Here is a 12,285-nt window from a genome sequence, read left to right as displayed (position 1 = left end):
AATATTACTGCAGTCGATCTGTTGAGGGAGATTCCCTTATTCCCTTCCCTTAGAAAATCATTCAATTTGGCTCGAGTTACAACAACTCAAAGAATTAATTGAACTAGAATATTTATTTTTTTTTTATAAAAACAAAACCAGAGCAATAACTGCATATGGTATAAATACAAAAAAAAAAAACAATTGTTACAAGACGCTCTTGAACAATTTGGGTTACGACACCAATTTAACTGTAAACGAATGGAAGAAAAATGTGCTGATGGAGCTTTATACTGAACTTTGTTCCCGTATAAAGCGAGCAACTCGGTTCGTTTTGGGTAGTAAATCATTCACCAGTTTCATTATCATTCATTATGTCGTACATTATTACGTACACGCCGATCCCGTATTGCACCGTGCGCTTGATAGGAGATTTCGAATCGACCGGGACCTTCGTAGTCGCGAGGGACCAACGGTTCTGGATACGGAACCGGGCAGCCAGACCTCGGCCATACACAACACGGCCGCAGAGGAGATCTGTCGACATCAGGGATGTTGAAAGTTAAAAATTGAATTATTTCAAGTACTTCAATTTGTTTGATTTTTCTGAATGAAATCATATCAACATTTTTAGGCGCTGTTATCGGCGCTTTATTTTGATTCAAGCAATTACAAAGTTTATGAAAGAATCTTTTGATGTTTATCATAGATTCTATGACATAAAATTACTATGACATAGAATTACTTTTATCTTTTTGGTGGATACTGTACGTGCCTGACTCTATACAAAAATTCAAATCAATCGGTTTGAAATTGTCTGCCCAAATGGTACAAGACCCTACTCACAAAGAGGTTTTCCATCAACCGAACACCAGACTTACTTGTGGTACAAAAGTAGAATGTTCAATAAACACTACGGATGATGTACCAATCCACCAAAAGGTATACCAATATCCTGCAGCCTATACAGAAGAAGTTAGGAAACAGGTTGATAAACTTTTAGCCGACGGTATAATTAGGCCTTCAAGATCGGCTTGGACTTCTCCTGTATGGATAGTGCCGAAAAAGGCAGATGCATCCGGTGAAAAAAGTTTAGGATGGTTATAGATTATAGGAAAAGACAATTTCCGATCGATACCCAATGTCTGAGATTGGTTATATAATTGATCAACTTAGGGGACAAAAACGTTTTTCCACATTAGATCTTGCGTCTGGGTTTCATCAAATTCGGAAGAAACAAAGCGATATTGAAAAGCCAGCATTCTCTACAAATAACGGCAAGTATGAATTTACCAGAATGCCGTTTGGTTTGAAAAACGCGCCTGCGACTTTCCAGAGGGCAATTGATGATGTTCTTAGGGAACACATAGGAAAGATTTGCTATGTATATATAGATGATGTGATAGTTTTTGGTAAAGATCTAGCAGAACATTTGAAAATTTAGACACTATCTTCAGATCTTTGAACGCTGCTGGATTGAAGATCCAGTTAGATAAATCTGATATTTGTAGCATACTAGATATATTAAAACTATAGATAAGCTCATTAATAAAAGAATAATCAAATCTTGCAAGGGTCAGGAATTCCCAGGTCGTAAACAGATACAAAAAACCCGACCGTTATAAAACCTTTTGTTTATAACGCCATAAAGTAAAAAAAGCCAAACTACCCAAAACAGTCATCAGCACATTTTGTCCAATGTCAAGAGCGAATAGCTACCCGCTATTCGCAAACACCCAAACAGTTTTTACAATGTCACGAACGAACAGCTACCCGCTATTCGTAAACATGAAAACAGTTACCTGACTAATTGTAAGCTAGTATTCAAAACTTTGGTGAAAATAAACGACAGACAGTTGATAACCAAAAAGTAGTGTGCGGACACGCCGTCCGCTGTTCTTATTTAAACATCACAACCACTACCCGTCTGAAGACTCTGTTATCGGGAATATAACAAGAGCATACGAAATATTCTGCATCAAGATGTTGAATTCCCAGGCTATATAATAAGCTCTGATGGAATTAAACCAAACCAAAAGAAAATAGGAGCCATCAATCAGTTTCCAGAACCTAAGAATCTAAAGGAACTCCGAGGATTGTTAGGCATGATGGGCTTTTATCGAAGATTTGTCAAAGATTTTGCTAAAATAGCAAAACCCTTGACAAACCTTCTAAGGGGGGAGAGAAGCCCTGCCTCAAACAAGAGAATAAATTAAAATGACAAAGAAAAACAATACTTCCAGAAAATGAAAAGTTTATTTTCGTCTTCCGATATACTCATATATCCAGATTTTAACAAACCATTTATCTTGATGACTGATGCATCTGATTTTACTATCGGTGCAGTTCTGTCCCAGGGAGAATTGGGAAAAGACAAACCGATACACTTTGCATCAACAACCCTATCACAAACAGAAGAGGGATGTTCGGTACCCGAGAAAGAAATGCATGCGATTTACTGCTCACTTCAAACCTTTAGAAACTATTTGTATGGAGCAAAGTTTAAGATATTAACCTCATCGTGCGTTTGATAGGAGATTTCGAATCGACCGGGACCTTCGTAGTCGCGAGGGTCCAACGGTTCTGGACACGGAACCGGGCAGCCAGACCTCGGCCGTACCCAACACGGCCGAGGAGGAGATCTGAGCACATCGTAGACGAAAAAGAGCGCCTCAGAAATTCATTATCAGAATTTCTGATCTTTCGAGACGGCCCTCAACAGGAGCCGCTGGACCTAAGTGTCCAGCCTGTTGGGTTAAGGTTAGAAATTAGCGGATATATTAGGGTTGAAATTTTGCAGCGATGCCGCCCCATTTTGTTGATTGAATTTATTATTGAATAAAAAATCTATTTTTTTATTTCTAACTCAAATCTTGGTGTTCTTGTATCATTTAGTAAGAAAGAAATTCCATTTATGAAAGAAATGCATATGCGCAAATGATCTCAGGTAGCCCGGATTGTTTTTCACTGGATTCGTTCTGAACTCAGGTGAACCTGAAAAGGAATGTTTCAAAATCAAGGCACCGTATTAGCCACATAGGGCGCCTGACTTGTTTTGCACTCGATTTGTTTTGACTTCAAGTAAACTCAAAGGAAAGAAATGTTGGGATACAATTTCAACCATCATCCGTGGCCGGGACCCGGCTAGGGTTCATCGCGCCCAAGAAAGATACGATGTAAAAACAAGGCGGTTGCTTTGTTTTGAAGAATTGGGTGCCAAATTCCAAAGACGATGATGATCCTGGGGGTTAGAAATCTCAGTAGGGTTGCTTTTGCGAACACGTCCAAGTCAGGCGTGGTTAGGATATTTAGGCTTTTGACATTAAGGCGCTTGGTAAGGCTTGGGATACGCCCAAGTTAGAAGAACCATGACTTTTTTTTTTCAAAGAACGATAATATTCACGATGATGATGTAGTAGAATAGGTAGAGTTCAAGGTTTTCACATGTATGGCATCAAGGATTTTAGACATGTCCAAGCGGTTTGGGCATTGTTAGGAATATTTAGGCTATAAATGCTGAGGCTTTGGCTTCAGTCAGGGAGTTGAGTCCAGAGTGCAGTCCGCGAACCAGTCCGCAGAAGTCTTGCCAACGAGAAAACGGCAAACTACAGACTCAAGTATATAGACTGAAAATGTTTTACCTAAACATTTTTTTTGAAAAGACACCTCTATCGCCAACATTAGTAGAGAACGAAAAAGAAGCTTTAGAAGAATCTTTTTGCAATAACGAAAATTTCGAAGAACAACTTAACAATTTAAGAATTGCGTTTCTAGAAAACAGTTCACATTTCGAGAGAAGATTTAACAAATCACTCATCAAAATGGCATTTTCACAAATTCCAGCAATTCAATGCATCCCAGAATTCGATGGAAAGGCAGAATCCCTTCTACCTTTCATAGCCCAAGTTGATTTTTTTGCAGATCAACTAGCAGAAAACGAAGACCACAGAGCACTCTTAAATGTAGTGAGTATGAAATTGAGAGGAGAGGCACTATTAAGCCTAACAAACATCCACAGGAAATACTTGGAATGAAGTAAAAGCAAAGTTTGAACCCTCAAAAGGACATTGTGTCCATAATGAAGGAAATAGAAATTTTGTGGCAAAAGAAAGATGAGCCATAAGAAAGAGCCCATGAATTGTATAAATGGGTAGAACACGAAGGACAATATGCTCTAACCCACCTACGTAAACATTTCCTAGCAGGATTACGTAATAGAAGGCTCGCACAAGCGGGAAAATCACAAAAAGACAAAACTTTTCCGGAGTTAACACAATGATTACAAAAGAAGTGTAAAGAAGGGGAAGAACTTATGGAAATAAATTCAAGAGTAGAATCAGTTTACTCCAAAGAAGAAAATAAGATTCGCGAAAACCCTCATCAAAATAAGAACCCAGTAAACAACAAGTTCTCTCATCAAAATTTCAACAAAAGGAGATTTTATACTAACAATAACAATCTTCCAGGACATGTCCCTTATCAAAATGTTGCATCTGCAGAATGTAATAACATACAGGGGATAGACAAAATGATCGGGACAGGCAAAATTTTCCCTTCCCAAGAAAATTTCATTTAGTTGTAACTTTTCGAAAAATGCATCAAATATTCTCAAATTTTTACTGTAAGTTCATCAACTATTTGTGTATCAGTGGACAAGATTTGGAAAAGATCGAACTATTCTGCACGAAGATATAAAGATTCTAAAAAAAGGTAGAATTATCCGATAGCCAACTTTGAGCTGTTATATCTCCGGATTCAATGAATCGAATGCAATGAAATTTTGACCATTTATGACTTATATAATGAGCTTTGAAAACCTTTAAACATAATTTAAAATTTTTAACACGGAAGAAAATTATAACGATTAGATTATTTTTCTAATAAAACACCAAATTTTCTTAAATTTCAACATCGTTTCAAAATTCAAGATGCTAATTATAGTTCATTTAAATTCCCTCCGATTGTCTTGAATGCAGATATGATTTGAAAGAAAATATCATCATAGGCGGCAATTCATTGAAAAAGTAATGGGATGCATATTAAAAATAGTCCAATTTACTAAAAATCATAAAATAATGAAATCGCTATTACTTTTTCTCTTGTTAATAATTTCAAGTTTAGTCAAACGTTTTTCAGAGCTCATTATATAAGTCATAAATGGACAAAATTTCATGGCATTCGGTTCATTCAATCCGGAGATATGACAGCTTAAAGTTGGCTATCGGATAATTCTACCTTTTTCTGAAATGCTTGTAACTTCGTGCATAATAGCCCGATCTTTTCCAAATTTTGTCCACTGATACACAACTAGCTGATCAACTCATAGTGAAAATTTGAGAATATTTGATGCACTTTTCGAAAAGTTACAGCTAATTGGACATTTTTCGAAAAGTGAAAATATTGCCTGTCCCGATCATTTTGTCTATCCCCTGTACCTATCAGAGGAATCGATAACATTCCTAATAGCAACTTTCAAGGAAGATATCCAACATATACAATTTATAGAAGTCAATTGATAGGAGTTAGTTTATAGATGAATGTCCAGAGGGAAGTCTGGATGGGGAAGTCTAGAGAGTGAAAGTGAGAGCTGTGCTCAAGTGTACAGCTTTAGTTTTAAGTGTTTTAGTTTTTATAGAACAATGGACAATATAAGTAAAGAACTGGACGTGATGTAGCAATTATCAATTTGATGACAGTACCATGGGGTGAGGGAAATGAAGTACACAATTTCTGTACAATGTGGAGTTTGTTGCATTACGTTGACTGTGCAATTAGGTGTTGCGTTGGTTTAAATACCTCTGTCAAAGCTGGAACAATCACAGTTTGACCTGAAGTGCATAGTTTCTTAGTACAATGTACCGACCTGGAATCGATCAACGTTCTAACTTCGAGAGGAAGGCCAGCCTGAATTCAAACAACGTTCCCGCTTCAAGAGGTCCGACCCGGGCTGAATGCCCCGGGAATGGACGAATACCGAGGGGACCTAGTGGGCGAAAAATCTGAGCCTGGCTCATCCAAACTTCTTTGGTAACGTTTCTGGAGGTGGCCCCTGGGTGGGCTGCCATCAGGAAGTCTTGCTTCCTTGTCATTTTGGTCAGTTTTATGGAAGCATTTTCTTAGTATAATATTACTGCTATCGATCTGTTGAGGAAGATTCCCTTATTCCCTTCCCTTAGAAAATCATTCAATTTGGTTCGAGTTACAACAACTCAAAGAATAAATTGAACGAGCATATCATGGAGCATATTTATTTTTTTATAAAAACAAAACAATTGTTACAAGACGCTCTTGAACAATTTGGGTTGCGACACCAATTTAACTGTAAACGAATGGAAGAAAAATGTGCTGATGGAGCTTTATACTGAATTTTGTTCCCGTATAAAGCGAGCAACTCGGTTCGTTTTGGGTAGTAAATCATTCACCAGTTTCATTACCATTCATTATGTCGTACATTATTACCTACGTACACGCCGATCCCCTATTGCACCGTGCGTTTGATAGGAGATTTCCAATCGACCGGGACCTTCGTAGTCGCGAGGGTCCAACGGTTCTGGACACGGAACCGGGCAGCCAGACCTCGGCCGTACCCAACAAGGCCGAGGAGGAGATCTGAGGACATCCTAGACGAAAGAGAACGACTTAGAGATCTATTATCGTTGGCTCCTCGCTGGAGCTGTTGGTGCCCAAACTTGCGAAGAAGAACTTGTCTTATTTAACATTATAGGATGGCATTGTGAGATAGAGCATACAGGGGAGGTACCTTTTTCATTGAGGGTACTGAGTTTCCTTTTCATTACTTTTTCGGACGTTGTAACGAGTAGTCTAACCTTTTTTAAAAACTTGGACCGGGTGACAAGACCCAGAAGTTGTATTCGCGTAGTGCTGCTGTAATGGCTAGCGGCCGAAGGCTTACCATCGGACATATGTCACCTGCGCGAAGTTTTTCTGAGCGTTCACGAAGAGCTCGGCATCCCACGGAACGACGCCATGCGGCAGACCTGCTGCAGTCTCGTCGAGCGTTACTTCCTGGTGAACTACAAGCGCATTCAACGTCTTCAGTACGCAAGGGACGCTGCGCATAAATTTTCACAACCATTGAATTTTCAACGCCGCTGACAGACTTCCAGGAAGTGGGTAGCTGTATTAATTGACGACAAAAACATTCGTAAAATAGAATTCATAATTATAGAATTATAAGTATGACTTATCTTCCAGAAACTTCTCCGTCTCCACAATAGAATGTAACAGAAATTACAGCGATATAGATATTTGTGTTAGTGAAAAACCACCATAACAAGAAAGCTTTGAACAAATCTAGATCTATTGTCGCGTTGACCGACATAACAGTTAACAAATAAAAAGAACTAAAACATTATGAGTGAAAATGGCAGAAACGGACCTGCGAAGAGTGTTTGCCATGGTGCAATTCTGCTTGTAATAAGACGGCAATAGAAGTTTATAGAGGAGTTTTATAAAGAAGAAAGTGAAAGATGGGCAAAATTACGCAAGGAACAATTCAACAGTGAGCCCACGCGAAGAACAAGTGCGCGTATAACCAGGTCTAAAGCAACCGTGATAGAAACGAATGGTAACCGAAACGGCAGTAATGACCTGTGCTGTGACTACTGACCGGATTGTCACCCAGTATTAACACATCCACGAAGGATCATAAACAGGATTGGTTTTGAAGGAAACGGTAGACGCTTGGCCCGGAGCCATCCAACTTGGAGATTATGTGAGTGGAATAAAGGAAGTCGTGAACTGAAGACAAGTCACAGCCAATGAAATCAAACAGAAGAAAGTATGACAAGCCCGTAAGATAAAGTCCGTATCATTCACCTGGGAACTGACATTCGACAAGATCTTCTTTTCCGCAGTCCCACTGTGTATTGGAAACGTAACTGGATCCTTCGTGCAGAACGAATTTGGCCAAGACGAAGTCGTCCTTCTGACACTCGATGAACCTGTCTTATTGGCGTAAAAAGTTGTCGGTGGCATTGTCAAAGACGACTTGCAAGATGAGGAAGAGCTGCCTTTGTCTCTCACTATTGATCCGTTCCACAGAGCTTTGATCTCTTCAACGATGAAACAGGATTACCAAAACATTGTCGCAATGTTGCCCCGATCTCACCCTGAATTCGGAAGTTCCACGGTGATGGATGTCATAGACCGACAAGACCAAAATGGATCAGGGCAGGTTGTTACCTACGCCCTTGACACAGTGACGAATGGCTAACTTCAGATGGCACGAGTGTTGGAGAACTTAGGACTGCTACATAGTGAGAACCGGGTCATAGAACGGTGGCTAGATGAGAACCTTGAAGACACCCTTAGCGACAGTGGCATGTAAATCCACTGTCATTGCCCTAGAGTACCTCATAAAAAACGGAAAGTTAAGGTAGACCCTCAAAGATGAAAAGTGATTGAGAGAAAGTTGAGTTCTGTTCCCACCATTTTCATGAGTTGACATTAAAGTATGGACGCATCCTAATTGTTCCGAGTCGGCACGAAGATGAAGTATTGGGGGCTTTGTCTCCATGGCAGAGAGTGCCTGCATGGTAAAAGCATACGCCCAAATGTGGGCCCTGTACTTTTTCCATCGTCGTGACCTCCGTTTGGGGTTTGCTGCCATCACATCTGCTGTGCCTAGTGATTGGTTTCCCGAGGGACAAATTTCTAGAGGGAAGAACCTCACCAAAACCATGAGTGGATGACAACTGATGACATGTTGCGGGTGTGGAACGATAGCGGAACGACTTCCAATGTTCTTCTTCGGAACACAGCATACCGAAAGCCTTCGCTGGTGATTTGTCTCCTGGCATATACCACCAGAAATTTAGTAGTGGACGGTGGAAATCCGCGTATTCTGGAATAGGATAAGTGGGTGGGTACGCGTCATGGCGAGGCAGTAGAAATTTTGAACGCCAACAACATTACCACAGACTGGAATAAGGTTATTACTGCTTAAATCTTATCCTAAAGAGATCAAAGAGATGGTAACACATTGGATTTGTGGTGCACCAGTCAACAGACGTGCCCATCTTCATTCAGGGTTATTTCGGTTGCAAACGTTATGTAAGTAAGTTATGACGAATTATTGTTCTTTGTCAAGATGCTCAGCGTAAACTAAAAGTTTATTCCAGCAATTTATGACGAATTTATGTGAGCAATTAGTATCGAATCATTGTTCATTGTTAAAATGCCCTGCGGAAACTCAAATTTTTCTTCATAAACTGTCAGCGGGATTTTTTTAATTCTCCACTTTAAATGGATGATGAAGTAGATAAACTTAAGAAAAATTAAGTAATATACAGAATAACTTCAAAAAGTCTCCTAATAGGAAATACCTACGGCAGACTTTAATAAAAAAGAGCTACTAAAATCCGTAATTTATAGTATCAGCTTTTAGAAAAGTTAGAATTCCACTCGCACGGAAAAATTGTTTTAGGTGGTGTACGAAACACCTATGTATAGTGAAATTAAAATTTTCATCGATAGTAGGTTAGAGCTAAACTCTCATCTTTTTAGATTTGAAACAGTAGCACAAACAATCTTAGGTGCAATAAAAATCAAGAACATTTTCGCAGCCACCAAAATGGCTACTATACTAGATGTTATTAAGACAGCTTCTACGCTTGTCCCAAGCTACAACGGGAACGACGCTCCGCCGTCGGAAATGCATCTCAAACACTTAACGTTATAGTGCAAAATTTACGCGACAGATGTAGAAGTACACAAACTTCAGATCATATATTAGCAAAATTGTCCAGCACGCGACAATCAGGGACACTATCCAATTTTACGGATGAGATCGAAAAGTTAACTGACCAACTAGAGAACATCTACATAGCTGAAAATATTCCTCAGAATACAGCTAATAGAATGGCCGCAAAAGCCGGCGTCAAAGCATTGTGCAGCGGCATAAAAAAATCACAGACCCAGCTTATATTAAAGGCAGGTAATTTTGAGACGCTGAATGCAGCGATGAGTAAAGCCACCGAAAATGACACCCATCAAGACAGACGTAATGATGACAATGCAAACGTTTTTGCCATGCGGAAAAGATTCAACAACACAAGAGGTCGAGGAATAGGAGCGACAGATTTTTCGAACGACAATCATTCCCGTCATAATGGCCGTCAGAATTGGCCGCATGTGGTTTCGGGTAACCGCAATTGTTTTTGTTTGTTTCGAAAATCGATGCGCCGAATTGGCCGCGTATGGTTTCGGGTAGCCGTGATTGTTTTTTTTTGTTTTCACTGGGTTCGCTTTGAGCTCAGGTAAACCCTTGCTGGAATGTTCTGAAATCGACACCGTATTGGCCGCATAGGGCGCCTGGCTTGTTTGCACTGGATTTGTTTTGTCTTCAAGTAAACCGAATGAAAAAAATGTTGGAGTACAATATCAACCAACATCCGTGGCCGGGGCCCGGCTAGGGTTCATTGTGCCCAAGCAAGGGTACATTTCAATAACAAGGCGGTTGCTTTGTTTTGAAGAATTGGGTGCCAAGTCCGAAAGATGATAGGGATAAGAATGATGATGATGATGATAATAATGATGATGTTGACGAAGATGGCAATGACGGGGGGTCGACTTTGGATAAGCCCAAGTCAGGCGTGGTTTCGGTGTTAAGATTTTCATAGCGGTTTGCTCAAAAAAACGCCCAAGTCAGGCGTGGCTAGGAGATTTGGACTTGGGGATAAGATTTTAATAGGTTTTGCTCAAACACGCCAAAGTCAGGCGTGGCTAGGAGATTTAGACTTGGGGATAAGATTTTCATAGGTTCTGTTCAAACACGCCCAAGTCAGGCGGGGATGGTAATCATGATGAGAACGAGTAGGATAGATAGAGTTTTTAACTTTTAGCTTTTACATTTTTGGCATCGCCCAAGATGGTTTGGGCAACGTTAGGAATTTTCGTGACTTCTTCGGGTATTGCTAGGAAATTTAGGCTATAAATACTGAGGCTTTGGCTTCAATCAGGGAGTTGTTGAAGAACAGAGTAATCGGGGGAATTCAAAGGCAGTCTGCGAGACCGTTGTTCGGTTCAGAAAAGGTCAGTTTCAACGTAAGAGTTCAGTTCGGGGCAGTTCAGAAAAAAACAGTAGTTGTAAAAGTGTGAAGTGTAAAAGTGAATTAAGTAGTTAAGTAGTGGTGTAAATCTTACGGTTAAATCAATATAGATAATGACGGAAGCACGGATATTGTAATTTAAAGAGATATCACATCCTTGTGTAGAATAGTATAGAAGAACCCCAAGTAACGGGACGCTTCATAAGAACCTGTAAAGGTCTGTTTTTGATCTCAAATTTCGTACTGGACGTTGATCAAAACAACATCCGTACGGTGTCCTGGTTTCGCGGGGTAGCGACCGCGCAGCGATGCGTTTGTTTTGTTTTCATGATCGTACATGTTGGGTCCGGTTGGTTTGGTGCAGCTTTGATTACGCTTGGTGGGCCGTCGACAAGAATGTCATGGAACGGTGATATCCTATCGATCGCGCTAGAATGTTGCGAAATCAAGGTGCTGTATTGGCCGCATATGGCTTCAGGTAGCCTATATTGTTTTTGGTTTTGAAATCAAGGCGCGGTTTCAGGTAGCCTAGATTGGTTCGGGTATTGCGACGAAAACATTCGTAAGCATAATAGAATTATGAGTATGTCTAATCTTCCAGAAATTCTCCGTCTCCACAATAGAATGTAACAGAAATTATAGCGATATAGATATTTGTGTTATTGTCACGTTGACTGACATAACAATTATTTAAAAAAAAAGAACTAAAACATTATGAGTGAAAAGGGCAGAAACGGACCTGCGAAGAGTGTTTGCCATGGTGCAAACCTGCTTGTAATAAGACGGCAATAGATTTATAAAGAAGGTTTATAAAGAAGAAAGTGAAAGATGGGCAAATTTACGCAAGGAACAACTCAACAGTGAACCCACGCGAAGAACAAGTGCGCGTATAACCAGGTCTAAAGCAACCGTGATAGAAACGAGTGGTAACCAAAACGGCAGTAATGACCTGTGCTGTGACTACTGACCGGATTGCCACCCAGTATTAACACATCCACGAAGGATCATAAACAGGATTGGTTTCGAAGGAAACAGTAGATGCTTGTCCCGGAGCCATCCAACTTGGGGATTATGTGAGTGGAATGGAGAAAGTCGTGAACTGGGGACAAGAACCACTTGGTCTATCCATCAAAACCATGAGTGGATGACAACTGATGACATGTTGCGGGTGTGGAATGATAGTGGAACGACTTCCAATGTTCTTCTTCGGAACACAGCATACCGAAAGCCTTCG

General features: G+C 40.1%; 1 protein-coding gene across 2 annotated transcripts in view; it reads right to left on the bottom strand.

The window, feature by feature from the left end:
• The window catches only part of LOC109402771 (SH2B adapter protein 2), a 561,576-nt gene that overhangs the window by 100,180 nt on the left and 449,111 nt on the right, over positions 1-12,285 (bottom strand). The window lies entirely within an intron of this gene.

Source organism: Aedes albopictus, chromosome 3 (genome assembly GCF_035046485.1).
Source record: "Aedes albopictus strain Foshan chromosome 3, AalbF5, whole genome shotgun sequence".
NCBI lineage: Eukaryota > Metazoa > Arthropoda > Insecta > Diptera > Culicidae > Aedes > Aedes albopictus.
This window is presented reverse-complemented; position numbering and strand designations above follow the sequence as displayed.